Source organism: Tachyglossus aculeatus, chromosome X2 (assembly GCF_015852505.1).
Source record: "Tachyglossus aculeatus isolate mTacAcu1 chromosome X2, mTacAcu1.pri, whole genome shotgun sequence".
NCBI lineage: Eukaryota > Metazoa > Chordata > Mammalia > Monotremata > Tachyglossidae > Tachyglossus > Tachyglossus aculeatus.
The window spans coordinates 26,750,504-26,767,669 of NC_052100.1; the positions used below are offsets into that span (position 1 = coordinate 26,750,504).

The 17,166-nt window shown below is 43.9% G+C and overlaps 1 long non-coding RNA gene across 3 annotated transcripts in view; it reads right to left on the reverse strand.

Moving 5' to 3' along the window:
- LOC119949570 overlaps positions 1-17,166 on the reverse strand; it is a 126,360-nt gene that overhangs the window by 60,343 nt on the left and 48,851 nt on the right. Inside the window, exon 1 of one of the 3 annotated variants that reach the window (XR_005457229.1) lies at positions 7,023-7,131. The exons of the other annotated variants lie outside the window; for them this stretch is intronic. This is a non-coding gene — a long non-coding RNA (uncharacterized LOC119949570). Of the gene's footprint in view, positions 1-7,022; positions 7,132-17,166 lie in introns of those variants that run through there. 3 annotated transcript variants of the gene reach the window in all.

Here is a 17,166-nt window from a genome sequence, read left to right on the forward strand (position 1 = left end):
GGGCAAGTCACTTCACTTCTCTGTGCCTTGGTTCCATCATCTGTAAAATGCGAATGCAATACCTGTTCTCTTCAGATATCAATTAAATCACTTAACTACACACAAAAAGTACAAAATGTCCAGCTATCAGAAACTACATGGTGAAAAGAATAATGAATATTGCACACAGATACGGCATCAAGGTATCAATTTCAAGCCATTATCTAAACTATCTTTACTCTGCACTTGTAGATGTCACTAAAGTTCCATCCATACCAAATGATGTCACTGTGGCCATAGAAACTACTCTACTCCAAAATGATAAGAGCAGAGGGAAACTAAAAAAGTATCCCCTTCCCCCCATTCCCTCTTGCCCCCCAAAAGAAACCCAAATGACATGAGGCATAAGTGAGAAACGCCATGGCCTAGGATTCAGAAGGACCTGGGTTGTAATCCTGACTCCGCCACTTGTGTGCTGCGTGACCTTGGGCAAATCACTTCACTTTTCTGTGCCTCAGTTACCTCCTATAAAATGGGGATTAAGACTGAGAGCCCCATGAGGGATATGGACTGGATCCAACCTGAATGGCTTACATTAACCCCAGTGCTTAGTACAGTGCCTGGCACATAAGTACTTAACAAATACCATAAAAAAAAATCCATGGACTGTGTCCAACCTGATAAGCTTGTATCTACCCCAGCACTTAGAACAGTGTCTGGCACATAGTAAGCTTTTAACCAATACTATTAAAAAAATACTCATGGACAGCGTCCAACCTGATTAGGTTGTATCTACCCCACCACTTTCGTACAATGCTTAGCACATAGTCACCACTTAACAAATACCATAAAAAAAATACGGGATGGTGGAGAGAGCTCTGAAGTTTTCATTACCGCTCAGTTGATGAGAAATTCACATCTCAACAGTCACTTGATTCTTAAGTGGTGTCTAAAGGCGAGGGGCTCTGAGAAGCTATTACATAAGCTCATAAATAGTTGGAGTTGTGCAGGGTTGGGGGATGTTGGGGAGCGGGGGAAAATGAAGGCCCCTTGCACCTAGCTCTCTCTCTGGCATGTGGTTGGGGAATCCAGGCCTGACCCATGGAGCGGTCGGCGAGTCTTATTAAAATCCCATCTCCTCCAAAAGACCTCCCCAACTAAGCCCTCATTTCTCCTACCTGCCTTTTCCTTCTGCATCACTTCTGCGCTTGAATTTGTACTCTTTATTCACCTCACCCTCAGCCCTCCAGCATTATGTTGCCAACTTGTACTTCCCAAGAGCTTAGTACAGTGCTCTGCACACAATAAGCGCTCAATAAATACGATTGAATGAATTAATTAATTAATTTACATACACAATTTATTTTAATGTCTGTCCCCAGCTCTGGGCTGTAAACTCCTTGTGAGCAGGGAATGCCTCCACCAGCTATGCTGTATTGTACGCTCCCAAGTGCTTACTACAATGCACTGCACACAGGAAAAGCTCAATAAATACCACTGATTAGTTGATTGATCACTCAGCACAGGTCTCTACTATTAAGGAGTTGGAAGCAGTCATAATGGCTTCACTGAACACTTACTGGAGGCAATATACTGTACTAAGCGCACAAGATAAGCTCCTTGCTCACAAGGAACTACTCCTCTAATAGGGATTTGATACTTATCTAAGATCCTGAGAAAATACCTAGAATTCTGTGTTCCTCAGTATCACTAAATGACACTTGGGAGACTGTCCTGGTTAAAGATGGCCCATCTGACATTCCAAATCTTTCCCTCTAATAACCCATCACAGACTAACAGCATGGCATATTGGATACAGCACAGACCTATGAGTCAGAAGGTCTTGGGTTCTAATTCCAGTTCCACCACTTGTCCGCTGTGTGACCTTGGGCAAGTCACTTCACTTCTCTGAGCCTCAGTGATCTCATCTATAAAATGGGGATTGAGACTGCGAGCCCCACATGGAACATGGTCTGTGTCTATCCCGATTAGATTGTATCCACCCTAGCACTTAGTACAGTGCTTGGCACCCAGTAAGCACTTAACCAATACCATAATTATTATCATCATCATCTTTGGATCCATTTATATCCTTCCCGAGCCTCCTGACATCATTCTCTTCCCCCCGAATAACCTGCTATGAATCATCCCTGAACTTATCCAAGTCCTACTTGATACAGCTGATATTTTCTGCCTCTACCACATTCCAAAGAAGCCAAGGTAGAGCTTTAGTGCTAATAAGTTCTAGAGGGGTAGGGGGAAGGGAAGACTTGGATGGCAGGAGACAAAATAATGAAGGCAGGGATAAGAAAGAAGCGAATTAAAGTCGACTTCAATGGACATTTGAGCTGTAGCACGGCACTACACTTGAAAAGACATCGTGTAACAAACAGCGTGATGTGTTAGCATATTAATGCTTTCTTGTCGCAGGTGCTAGCACAGCCTGCAGGGATCCAACACAGACCCGTGCAGTCTGGTTCTTTGATTTGGGGTCAGGCGCTGTAACTCAATCAAGCCAATGAAGCCCGGCAGTTTTATTTTTTTAATGGTATTTATCAAGCGCTATGTGCCAGGCACTGTACTGTGCACTGGGGTAGGGACAAGCCATTCAGGTTGGACATAGCCCCTGTCCCATATAGGGCTCACAGTCTGAATCTCCATTTTACAAATGAGGGGCCAGGTGTATATAGAAAAATAATCACTGTGGTATTTGTTAAGCGCTTAGCGTGTACTAAGCGCTGGGGTGGATACAAGCAAATTGGGTTGGACACAGTCCCTGTCCCACATAGGTCTCGCAGTTTAGATCCCCATTTTACAGATAACTGAGGCACAGAGAAGTAAAGTGACTTGCCTAAGGTCAGCAGATGAGTGCCGGAGCCAGGATTAGAACCCAGGTCCTTCTGCAGGCTCCTGCTCTATCCACTTAGGCCACGCTGCTGTTTCTCTTAAGTGCTTAAGCACCATGTTGAGTGATGGACTAGATGCAAGAGAATCAGATCAGTCTTAATCCCTGTCCCACATGGGACTCACAATCCAAGGGGGAGATACTGTGTCCCGATTTTACAGATGAGGGAACTGGGACCCAGAGAAGTTAAGTGGTTTGCCCAAGGTCACCCAGCAGGCCAGTAGCAGAGCTGGGACCAGAACCCAGGCCTCCTGGCTCCCAGCCCTGTTCCCCTTTCACGTTCAGAGGAATACCAGCAGCTTGTCTCTGTGCCAGAGTCAACCAGAACCATTCTGATTGGGCTGGGTTGGCCAATGCATCTTTGTTTGCCGGGAAGCAGCGTGGCTCAGTGGAAAGAGCACGGGCTTGGGAGTCAGAGGTCATGGGTTCGAATCCCGGCTCCGCCACTTGTCGGCTGTATGACTTTGAGCAATAATAATAATAATAATAATAATAATAATAATAATAATGGCATTTATTAGGCACTTACTATGTGCGCAGCACTGTTCTAAGCGCTGAGGGGGGAATACAAGATGATCAGGTTGTCCCACGTGGGCTCACAGTCTTCATCCCCATTTTACAGATGAAGGAACTGAGGCCCAGAGAAGTGAAGTGACATGCCCAAAGTCACACAGCAGATAAGTGGCGGAGCTGGGATTCGAACCCATGACCAAGTAATGACCATGAGCAAGTAACTTAACTTCTCTGTGCTTCAGTTATCTCATCTGTAAAATGGGGATTAAGACTGTGAGCCCTACATGGGACAATCTGATCACCTTGTATCCCCCCCCCAGGGTTTAGAACAGTGCTTTGCACATAGTAAGTGCTTAACAAATACCATCATCATTACTATTATTATTACAACCTAGCCAGAACTGTGAAAACTGAGCTTCTTCCCACACTGGCTAGACTCAGAAATGGCAACTGAGCACCTGCTGAACTTTGTGGGCTCAGTATTTTGTGAGTAATACACATGAAACGTGACAAGCCATCGCACCCTGAGGACAGGATGGAATCTCACTCGACCTTGTGCCAGAACCCAGAACTTCAGCACAGTGGGGAGAGGCGAGAGTTCATTTTAAATCCATTTCTCATTAAATATCTTGAGCAACGGCAAACCTGCCATGTTTATGATGAGTGGGCTTGTCAAAAAGGCAGATCTGATCCAAGCATACATGAGATAAGCCACTTCAGTGGAATTTAATTCAATCTTCTACCACAATGCAAACCTTTAGGCAATGGGGAGGAGAGGGAGCTCGTTTAAAGTCCCTTTCCCACTAAACAGCTTGAGCAACATCCATCCTACCATGTTTGTGATAAGTGGGCTTATCTAAAAGGCAAATAATAATAATAATAGCATTTATTAAGCGCTTACTATGTGCAAAGCACTGTCCCAAGTGCTGGGGAGGTTACAAGGTGATCAAGTTGTCCCATGGGTGGCTCACAGTCTTAATCCCCATTTTACAGATGAGGTAACTGAGGCCCAGACAAGTTAAGTGACTTGCCCAAAGTCACACAGCTGACAACTGGTGGAGCTGGGATTTGAACCCCTGACCTCCGACTCCAAAGCTCGTTCTCTTTCCACTAAGCCATGCTGCTTCTCCATCCATATATGCAATAAGCCACTTCACTAAATGAGATTAGAATCTCAAGAGCAACAATAATGGCATCCGTCTCAACTTCCAAGGGCAGGTTTAGAGGTGTATAGTCTATCTCTTTCCCTCCTCCCTCTAGGAGAAGACGGACTGTTGTAGACATAATAATAATAATAATAACTGTGGTATTTGTTAACGTCTTACTAGGTGTCGAGCACTGTTCTAAGCGCTGGGGAATATACAAGATAATTAGGTTATCCCCTGTGGGGTTCACAGTCTAAATGTCCATTTTACAGATGAGGCATAGAGAAGTTAAGTGACTTCAATAAATACGATTGATGATGATGATGATGACTTGCCCAAGGTCTCATAGCAGACAAGTGGTGGAGCCGGGATGAGAACCCATGACCTCTGACTCCCAAGCCTGGGCTCTCTCCACTGAACCACGCTGCTTCTCAGAAGCAGGAAGAACAGGTATTGAATTCCCATTTCACAGCTAGGGAAACTGAGATACAGAGGAGAGACGTGACTTGCCCGAGGTCATACAGCAGGCAACATGACTGAGCCAGGATCAGAGTCCAGGACTACAACTCCTAGGCCTGGGATCTTTCCACTAGATCACACCGCTTCTGGGAAACATCTTTAAGGGGAAATTAAAGAGGGAAAGAGGGATTAGGGAAGCAGGACTGCATACTTCATTCCTCTAGCCCCACCTTGTTCACTGTGTCCCGATGTCATCTCTCTTGCCGCATGGCCTCAGTTATCTCATCTGTAAAGTGGGGATCAAGACTGTGAGCTCCATGTGGGATATGGACTGTGCCCAATCTGGTTATCTTGTTTAATAATAATGCTTGGGAAGCAGTGTGGCTCAGTGGAAAGAGCACGGGCTTTGGAGTCAGAGGTCATGGGTTCAAATCCCGGCTCTGCCAATTGTCAGCTGTGTGACTTTGGGCACGTCACTTAACTTCTCTGGGCCTCAGTTACCTCATCTGTAAAATGGGGATTAAAACTGTGAGCCCCCCCAGGACACCCTGATCACCTTGTAACCTCTCCAGCACTTACAACAGTGCTTTGCACATAGTAAGTACTTAATAAATTCCATTATTATTATTAATTATTATTTATTAAATGGATAAATATTTATCATATTATAATTTTGTATGATAATATTATTTTATTATATTGTATTATAATTATTTATAAATAATAAATAATTATTATTATTAATTGATCATAGTAATAATGGTATTTGTTAAGGGCTTACTATGTGCCAAGCCCTGTTCTAAGCACTGGGGTAGAGAAAGGTAATCAGGTTGTCCCACGTGGGGCTCACAGTCTTATTTCCCATTTTACAGATGAGGAAACTGAGGCACAGAGAAGTTAAGTGATTCTCCCAACGTCACAGAGCTGACAAGTAGTGGAGCCGAGATTAAAGCCCATGTACCTACCCCAGTGCTAAGTACAATGCCTGGCACATAATAAGTGCTTAAATACCATTAAAAAAAATACAAAAACAAAACAGGCTCTTTTATAACAAGGACTTCCAAAGCATTGATTTTATTTACCTAGCAAAAGCCTCTATTCTTAACATGAACCTCACTACATTTTCCAACTCCCCAGTTTCCACAATGTGAAGCTTCATTGCTTTCCAAACAACCAATTAACAGCATCTATTGAGCACCAGCTAGTTGCAGAGTACTGTACTAAACGCTTAGGAGCAGGTAGTAGACATGGTCCCTGCCCTCGAGGACCTCTCAGTCTACTATGTGCAAAGTACTGTATTAAACAGGAGAGAATAATAGAATTAGAAGAGATGATCTACTGTGTGCAGAGCACTGCACTCCTTACTTGAGATCATGCAGACATGATCCGTGCCCTCAAGAAATTTTCAACCTACTTTGTGCAGAGCACTATACTAAACGCTTGGGAGAGTACAGTAGAATTACAAGACATAATAATAATCCCATTTGTTAAGCACTTACTATGTACCAAACACTGTTCTAAGCGCTGGGGTAGATACAAGGTAATCAGGTTGTCCCATTTGGGGCTCACAGTCTTAATCCCCATTTTACAGATGAGGTAACTGCAGCATAGAGAAGTTAAGTGATTTGCCCAAAGTCACACAGCTGATAATAATAAGAATAATAATAATAATGGCATTTATTAAGCGCTTACTATGTGCAAAGCACTGTTCTAAGCACTGTTCTAAGTGGTAGAGCCAGGATTAGAACCCATGACCTCTGACTCCCAAGCCTGGGCTCTTTCCACTAAGCCACCCCGCTTCCCTGCCCTCTGGAAACTTGCACTCAGACAAGGAAGGCACTCTCAAAATCATGTACTGAAGGAAAATAAAGGAAAAGTAGATTTGTAGATAAGTGCTTAAACAGAAGAGTACAAAAGTTGACATGTGTAAAAGTGCTACAGATTATCCCTAGGATGGGGCCGTCGTGCATTAAGACATCCTTTAATTTAAAAAGCTTTCTTTTCCAGAACAGCAAAGTTACCTTGAGTAATCAACCAGAAACTCTTTCATATCTGCAAGAAAATTCTCCTTTTGGCACCTTTAGAGTCATCTTTGTTCACGGTGAAATTTTCTTTCCAAATACTGAAGTTTTTCCACCACCAATTCTTGGAGGATAAAAAAAAATTAAGATGAAAATGTGATGGGGGGGGCATTTTTTTAAGACAAAAGCAGCCACAGAAAGATACGCTATTAAAGCAAGCTCCACACTGAGTGCTTTTCCAAAGCAATGGAATAAAGAAAGGATCTATTTAATGTCCTCGGTCTTTCAAAATAAGCAATGGCCTCAGCAAACTTCAAGGCTCTCTTCAAACTAGAACAATGTTACAAAGTACAAGGTCAAACCGAATAAAAAAAACCACCAGGAATACCTAAATCCTGTTTCAGTTTGGTTTCTTCCAGGAATTTTTTTTTCTGACCTTTTTTCCAGAACACTTTCCCGACATTTATTTTTCTCAATAACAGTTGGGAAGCCATGAGATTCAGCAAAATATGTCCCCATTGGACTCCATCTGCTGAGATCAATCAGTTGGAGTTATGGGACTTGGTAGTTTCATTGCTGCCATAAATCTTGCTGCTTCCCATTGGATTTTTGTTTTGTTGCTTTATTTTTCTTGTTTTTAGGCAGAGTAAGCAAGAAAAATCTCGCAGCCATCTGCCTAACTCTATTGCCTAGCCCAAACTGCAGCCCTATTAATAATCATTATAATAATAATAATAATAGCGGAATTTGCTACACACTTACCATGTGCCAGGCACTGTGCTACACGCTGGGGTGGACACAAGCAAATTGCATTGGACATAGTCCTCCTTGTCCCACCTGGGGCTCACAGCATCAATCCCCATTTTACAGATGAGGTTACTGAGGCACAGAGAAGTGAAGTGATTTGCCCAAGGCCACACAGCCGATAAGTGCCAGCACCGGGATTAGAACCCATGGCCTTCTGATTCCCAGGCCTGTGGTCTAGCCACTATGCCATTTGTGGTCTAATGGATAGAATACAAGTCTGGAAGTCAGAAGGACCTGGGTTCTAATCTCAGCTCCACAACTTTCCTGCTGTGTGACCTTGGGCCAGTCACTTCTGTATGCCTCAGCTGTCTCATCGGTAAAATGAGGATTAATACTGTGATCCTCATGTGGGACGTGGATCATGCACCACCTAATTACCTTGTATCTACCTCAGTGCTTAATAGAGTGTCTGGCATATAGTAAGCACTTAAATACCATAAAAAAAATTTTAAAACCCTGCAGTCTAATCTCTTAGCCATCTGACTTTACTGACCAACATTTTGTATTGTTATTAATAAATTACTAATACTAAAATTGCAGAATTTTCTAGGCACTTACTATGGGCCACATACTGTACTAAGCACTGGGGTAAACACAAGAAAACCAGGTTGGACATAGCCCCTGACCCACACAGGGCTCGCAATCTAATAGAAGGGAGAATAGTTTTCCAAACTGAGTCACTCCTTTTCCAGCCACTCAATTCTCAGAGGAGAAAAAAAAATCGATTAAATAAACATTAGCTGCTGGGACCCTAGGGCTCAATAACCAAAGGGCAGTTGAGAAGCAGAATACAGACAGCTTCAGTCTGCCCGTGTGGAGATTTTCAGTTTCGCTGCATATTTCTTCGTGGGTTGACGTACGTCTCGAGCCTTTCTAAAAAAAAAAAAAATCCAGTATGGATTACAGCAGAGAGGAGCTCGGGAGCATGGCTCGACTTCGAAGGAGACTGATGGACCAGGAAACGTGAGTCAGCAGTGCAGAGACAGAGAAATGATGAGAAGAAACAGACACCATGGCACTCTCTTCCAAAACGGACTCACAGCCCTCCTTGCAAAACTCACTAGGGGCTCTCGTGACTGTGAACGTCAAGAATAGGCTTGATGCTCTAGACCTCCTGTGATTTCCACCCTGTCCAAACTTTCGGTACAAAGCCATACGCAGAGCGTAAAAAATCTACAAAATGGAATTCTAAGTGGTCTTAGTAGAAAGCAAACTGAGGAGTGAGATTTAAAAATAAATCCCTCTGAAACGGCTCATCGTGAAAGACGCCGCTTCAATGAACAGAATGGCACCTTAGAAGATCGGTTGAATAAAAAGACAATCTTTCCCAAGACAGAAAATAAATTCTTATTAAGAAGCCCAATATGTATTCTCACTCTCTCTTTTAATTAAATTTTTATTAAACACACATGGCAAGCAGGCCGTGGATTTCAGAAGAGAAAACGAAAACAGAATGATTCACTACACCAAAGCAAGGCTCTTGTTTTTCATCCTTACTCAAGGCTAGGGAGAAGCAGGGAGTTCAATTCGTCCTGGATAGTAGCTGGGAAACCTTTGTCAAGTATGTTTTGCCCTGACCAGAGCAAGAGAACAACTCCCATGTTGTTTTGGTTGTTATTCTAGTTCCAGCTCCACTCTGTTCTCTGGGTGATAAACAACTAATGGTGTTTATTGAGCTCATACTGTGTACACACTAAGCACTTCGCAGAGAATTATTTAACAGAGTTGGTGGATAAATTCCCTGCCCACGACGAGCTTATAAATAATGGTGTCCAGTCCAAGGGAGCCTGAAAATAGTGCCAATCAACCAGTAGTAGTAGTAGTGCAGAGTACTGTACTAAGTGCTTGGGAGCTTACAACAGAATAATGGGGCAGGTGATCGAGCTGGACAAACCTAAGAAGAGGAAGTCCCCAAGTTCTGCCTGAATCAAGGTTATAAACTCTCTGAGGGCTGGGATCGCATTTGCTAATCTTATTGTACTCACCCAAGTGTTCACACAGTAAGTTTCAATAAATACAACTGAATGAATGCCACTTGACTGTAAGCTCCTTGCAGGCAGGTATCAGGACTACTAATTCTATTGTATTCACATACACAATAGGAGTCAATAAATAATGACAATAATAATTATGGTATTTGTCAAGCGCTTACTGTGTGCCTGGCACTAAGACAAATGATTGCCAATGGAGTCTAAGCACCTTCACTAGATTGTAAATTCCTTGAGGGTACGGATCAAATCTGATCATACTATTATACTCTCCCTGGGACCACAGTAAGCCCTCAATAAAAATAATTGACTGGTTGCTCTAATGTGCTCTTTTGGCTGTTGTAATTCTGCAGCCACCATCCCCAACCCTGAGGTTTTGGGCTTGTCCTTTTCGCCTGTAGATGGGGCAGAGGTTCTCTGTTCACTCCTGAGGAAGATAAAGAATAAAGAAAATTGCTAAGTGAGGAGGAGAGCCTGATGGCATAAGGTGGAATGTTCCGTTTATAGAGACAGTACTAAAATCTGCTTCCCCGAGTTTCCCCGGGATTGTTTCTTTCATGGTATTTGTTAAGCATTTACTATGTGCCAAGCACTGTAGTAAGCGCTGGGACAGATAAAAGCTAATCAGGTTGGACACAGTCCATGTCCCACTTAGGGTTCTCAGTCTTATTCTGCATTTTACAGATGACGTAACTGAGGCACAGAGCTGTAAAGTGATTTGCCCAGGGTCACACAGCAAGTCACCTTTTATCTACCCCTAGTATGCTCTTAACAAATACCATAAAAAGAAAAAAGGGGTAGAACCCTCCCCCTTCAACTGTGAGCCTGTGTGGGACAGGGACTGGGACCAATCTGATCATATTTTTAATCCACCCCATCGCTTAGCACAGCACGTGGCATGTAGAAAGCACTTAGCTAATACCACAACTATGATAATTACCAGGCAGCCTTGCTATCCTTGGGAAGAAGTTTCTGAGGAGAGCTGGGCCCAGCAGGGAAAACCATGTGTCAAAGACCCTATGACACAGCTTAATGAGAGTGAAAAAATATTGTACTTTTCTTCCTGAAGAAGAATCTTGCTAGCGGCAAGATGCCGATATATTCAGATACCAGAAACAACTGTAGGCCTTAAAAATAAGCCAGGGCTCTAGTTTCTTCACGTGATACACAAAATGAAACTCACATTTCCACCAAGGAAAGAAGTACTGTTTGAACATGCCAGGTCAGTGGGTTAAAAATAATACAAATAAAAAAAAAAAGAAGCAATGAAATTACTCTTCATTTCCTGTCTCCTTTAATCCTATCTGCTGTTTCCCATATCCTGGCCAGTTTCTAGAGGAACTAGTACTTTATCAGCTCAAAGAAGAGTGCTGTCAGCTGATTTTACTCAGTTCTGAGATACTAATTCCCCCGCCTCACAAAACTTGGCTATCTCATTCCAGAGTCAGGAACTGCCACAGATTAGTTGTAAGAACTTTTGTTCTAAACTCCCAGTTAGTATCAGAGGAAATAAGAAGCCCTCATGCTTAATCGTCCAAAGTCTTTTTTTTAAAAAAAATGGTAGTTGTTAAGTGCTTACCATGTGCCAGACATTGTACTAGGACTGCATCTCTTAGTAAACTTGTAGGCAGGGAACATGTCAACCTACTCTGTTATAATGTACTCCCCCAAGCATTTAGTACAGTGCTCTGCACACAGTAAGCACTCAATAAATACGATCGACTGATAGATTCTCCCAAGTGTGGCATACAGTAGTCAGTCAAGTAATTACGGTAACTGCTTTGCTCCACGCTCTCCCTCTTCTCTTCCGACCACAGAGTTTGCTTCCGACAGCCGACAATCGGACCCTACTCCTCATCCTTCCCCAGAGTGTGCCCCATCACAAAAATAATATTTCTTTTCTTCCTCAAAAATAAGAGAACAGGGTCGGCGAGGTTGGGGGGAGGCAAATACGCGGCAGTGGTGATCGAACAACTGACAACAAAATGATCATTCCTAGTCACCAGGCTGTAACCACAGTCAATCAATTTAATAATAATAATACTCATAATCATAATGGCATTTGTTAAGCGCTTACTATATGCAAAGCACTGTTCTAAGCACTGGGGAGGTTACAAGGTGATCAGGTTGTCCCACGGGGGGCTAACAGTTTTAATCCCCATTTTACAGATGAGGTAACGGAGGCACAGAAAAGTTAAGTGACTTGCTCAAAGTCACACAGCTGACAGTTGGCGGAGCCGGGATTTGAACCCATGACCTCTGACTCCAAAGCCCGTGCTCTTTCCACTGAGCCACGTTGCTTCTACGCTTATGTTCACTGAACGCTTACTGTGTGCAGACACTGTAGTAAGCACTTGGGAGGGGACAATATAAAAAAGTTGGTAGATATGTCTCCTGTCCACGAGGAGCTTACAGTCTAGAGGCCTGACGCTCTCAACAACCAGCATCATTGTCAGGTGACATATGAGGACCAGCTAGTCAAGATGGAGGACACAATCAGTATCTCAGATAGAGGCTGGATGGACTGTGGGGAAGGGGGAGGAAGAAAGGGGAGAGCCCCTATTAGAATATCATAAGAGGGGGCTCTTTGCTCACCCTTTTGTCTACCAGAAAGGGGCCCAAGAAAAAACCCCACCAGATACAAGGTGGGACTCTCCCCAGGAAAATGCTTCTTCGCTGGATACTGAACCAGTCAATCCAAACAAGCTCCCTGGTATCAAAGCCTCTGTGAGGAAGCCAGACCAGATGACATCTAACAATAATAATAATAATAATAATAACTGTGGCATTTGTTAAACGCTTACCTTGTGCCAAGCACCGTTCTAAGCATTGGGGTAGATACAAGGTAATTAGGTTGGACACAGTCTCTGTCCCACAAGGGGCTCATAGGCTCGATCCCCATTTTACAGATGATGTAACTGAGGCACAGAGAAGTTAAATTACTTGCCCAAGGTCACCCAGCAGACATGTGGAGGAGCTGGGATTAGAACTCACATCCTCTAACTCCCAGGCGCGTGCTCTTTCCACTAGGCCACGCTGCTTATCTATGCCGGTATCCTCATAATCACAAGGAAACGCAACTCCACGTGAAAATGAAAGGGGAAGTTGACACACCAAATTACAGGGTCTGACTGAACCCAACTTGTGTGTTCCTCTTTACGCTGCCCCTGGGAAGGGCCAAGCCGAGCCAGTGTCAGAAACCCAGCACGCTCTCCACTAAGCTCCGGCCACAAAAGGTGGGAGAGGGGAAATCAACTCCCTCTCCCTGGTGGCCTTCACATCTCTTCTCTGCCTCTCCTAGCAGAAGCACAACCTAGAGAGGGCCAGAGCTACCTGTGATGATGATGTTACTTTTTAAGCGCTTACTATGTGTCGAGCACTATTCTAAGCGCTGGGGTAATCAGGTTGGACACAGTCTCTGTTCCATGTGGGACTCCAGTCTTAACCCCCATTTTACAGATGAGGTAACTGTGGCGCAGAGAAATTAAGTGACTTGCCGAGGCCACACAGCACATAACGAAAACGGGATTAGAACCCAGGTCCTTCTGACTCCAGGCCTGTGCTCTTATCCACTATGCTACGCTGGTTCCCTTTCAACACAACAATATAACAGACACATTCTCTGTCTACCAAAGATTTGCTCTAACCACTAGACCATGCTGCTTCCTGTGATCTGCAGCGTTTGGTGAGAAGAATCCAATTTGAAAATGCCAACCAAGCCAACACCAAAAAATTCCAACACGTAGCATCTCCATATTCTACCGGCCAGAGTCGACCTAACCAGCTCCTCTAGCGTCTTCACCGCTCTCTGTTTGGGCCGTGATTCATGACAGGTATAACGGTTTCCCTGGGGTGAAGAACCCCCAAACCCAATGCTATGGTTGGGGGAAACAGAGACATAAAATGAAAGACATTCTTAACTGATTTCGACTCTGAAACATTCCCGGGAAAGAAACAGGACCAACGGACTGGCAAAGCCCAAAAAGATTGGCTTCAGATCGGTGTCTGAATGGTCCAACCTGGGACTGCGACCAAACTGGTGCCAGTGCATGTGTGCCTGTTGGCCCTGGGAGCCCTCGTGGGTTGACCCAGCCACGTGAAACCGAGAACTCCTGGCGGGCAACCATGAGCAGACTGGGAATTGTCTCACCATTCAGTAGCAGTGAATTGCGGTGCCATTCATTCATTCATTCAATCATATTTATTGAGCGCTTACTGTGTGCAGAGCACTGTACTAAGTGCTTGGGAAGTACAAGTTATCACACGCATCACCGTGGGCATCGCCGTGCAAAGTTATGTGATGATGTCATATGGATCACTGTGTGTGTGTGCAGTGTAGCTTGGTGACACGGGGTAAATGCAAGCAAATCAAGTTGGAGGCAGTCCCTGTCCCACATAATAATAATGATGGTATTTGTTAAGAACTTACTATGTTCCAAGCACTGTTCTAAACACTGGGGTGGGGGGGGGTAATACAAGGTGATCAAGTTGTCCCATGTGGGGCTCACAGTCTTAATTCCCATATTACAGATAAGGGAACTGAGGCACAGAGAAGTGAAGTGACTTGCCTAAGGTCATACAGCAGACAAATGGCGGAGCCGGGATTAGAAATCATGACCTTTTGACTCCAAGGCCCATGCTCTATCCACTATGCCACGCTGCTTTTCCCTTTGATGATGATGATGATGATGGTATTTGTTAAGCGCTATGTGCCAAGCACCGTTCTAAGTGCCTTTGATAATCTTGGTGGCCTTTGCCTGTATGTTGTCCAGCTCTGATGTATGTAAATGTGGATATTATTATTATTATTATTATTCAATTAATTATTCTAATCCCACTCCTTATGAATATTTTACATCTGACTCTTCCATCAATCAATCAATCAAAACTATTTATTGATCCCAACTGTGGAGCTCTAATCTAAGCAGTTGGTGGAGTTCAACACAATTCAGCCGATACGATCCCTGCCCTTTAAGGAGTTTACAATGGAGGATGTAAGCTCCTTCATTAGAATGCAAGTTCCATGTGGGCAAGGAACAAGTTAAGTGCAACAGTTGTACTTTCCCTAGCTCAAGCGAATGCTCAATAAATTTCACTTTGAGTCAGGAGGCCTGGGTTCTAATCCCAACTCCGCCACTCATCTACTGTGTTACCTTGGTCAAGTCACTTAACTATACCTTAATTTCCTCATATATCAGAAGGGGATTAGATACCGGTTCTTCCTCTCTCTTTGACTGTGAAACCCACGTTGGGCAGAGACTGTGTCTGACCTGACTGCATCTACCCCAGGATTTAGCACAATCCTTGACATATAGAAAGTATTTAAGATAAACCACAGTTATTACTATCACACTACTACTACTACTCCTAAAGAGACAGCCCTCAGAGCAGGGCTGGGAACAGCTCAGCATTGAGAATCCACACTCTGGAAGATGACACCACAAATGTGGAAGGGAAAGTGCTTAGTAAGCAGAGTTAGATCGAGCCAAGTTTTGAAGAAAAAGAGGGTAAAGTGACAGAGAAACAGCGGGGAGAGGAACAAGCCAAAGAGGAAGCAGAAAGAAATGAAGGCAGGGCTAGGAGGGAGCTACACTCCAAAGAGAATCAATCAATCAGGGAATCAAAACTATGCGCTAAGCGAGTACTGAACACTGTGCTCCGCACTTGGGAAACAACAGAATTAGCAGGCATGATCCCTACCTTCAAGAGGTTTGCAGTCTAGAAGGAAGGGATGCACAGAAATTACTACAGAGAGCTACAGAGTTTTGTGGCCAGTTTACATGAATTAATCAGTAGTATTTACTGGGTACCTACAGTGTGCCGAGCACTGTACCGAGAACATGGGAGAGCACGAGAGGGAAAGAGGCACGATCCCTGCCCTCAAGGTGCTTACAGTCTAGACTAGATAAATGCCAGAAGAGGAGAAATTTGGGAGAGAAATCAACCAACCCTTTTCTTCTTATTTCTGTCTGTCCTCTACCTGTTTTAAAGAGCTCTTCATGGTCTGCAAAGAAGTGAAGCAACATTTGTCATTATCTCTACTCACTACACAGCTGGAGATTTCTAGACTGTGAGCCTGTTGTTGGGTAGGGACCCTCTCTATATGTTGCCGACTTGTACTTCCCAAGCACTTAGTACAGTGCTCTGCCCACAGTAAGTGCTCAATAAATACGATTGAATGAATGAATGAAAGGATGGCAGGGGTGGAGGGGGGGAAGGTGAAGGACAGCAGGAGAATGAGTCAGTCAATCGTTTTTATTGAGCACTTACTGTGTAAACAGCACTGTACTAAGCGCTTGGGAGAGTACAATATAATAAAAACGTTCCCTGAGTGATGTTTTCAGTCTCTGTGTTTTCTCACTGAAGGAATGAAACATGACTCTAGCCCCTTCCAGAGAAGTATGCAAAGTCTGCTGAAGGCCTCAGGAGCTGAGATAAAGGACTTTTTTTTTCCATTCAGTTAAGCTAATAAGACAATTGAGAGATGACTCAAGTCTGGCTGATGAAGCAATTAATGCTAAGACACTCTCTCTGAATCACCTCCACAAATGAAAAACAAATATGTAAAAATATTAATCCTGGTTAAATGAGCCAATAGCGGGGACCAAAGTAAATAGACTGTCCTGTGAACAACCTTACTGCCCTCTGGAAAGGAGTAGGAAGAAGTAGAGGAAGGGGGGGATAAGAAAGAAGGGGGAGAGGAGGGGAAGGGCGAAGGATGAGGAAGAGGAACAAAAGGAGGAGGAAGAGGAAACAGAACTCTCTCTAGACTGTGAGCTCACTGTGGGCAGGGAATGTGTCTGTTTATTGTTATATTGTACTCTCCCAGGCACTTAGTACAGTGCTCTGCAGGCAGCAAATGTTCAATGAATATGAATGAATGAATGAGGAGGAGGAGGTGGAATGAAGGGGAAGGTGGAGGGAGAGAAAGGGATGAGGAAGAAGAGAGGAGGGATGAGGAAGAAGAGAAGATGGACAAAGGAAGAGGGAGAAGATTGCTTGTGTAGACAAGCAGCATTGTAATGCATAGAGCATGAGGCAGGAGAGTCAGAAGGTCATGGATTCTACTGCTGGCTCTACCACTTGTCCGCCGCATGACCTTGGATAAGTCACTTTACTTCTCTGGGCCTCAGTTACTGCCTCTGTAAAATGGGGCTTGAGACTGTGAGCCCCTCATGGGACAGGGATCGTGTTCAACACGATTTACTTGTATTCACCCCAGTGATTAGTACAGTGCTTAGCCCATAGTAAGTGCTTAACAAATACCACAGTTATTATTATGTTCAAAATGTCTTGTGTTCTGGAAAGTTTTGGTCATGACTTCAACCAGCTCAGGCTAAATGACACTT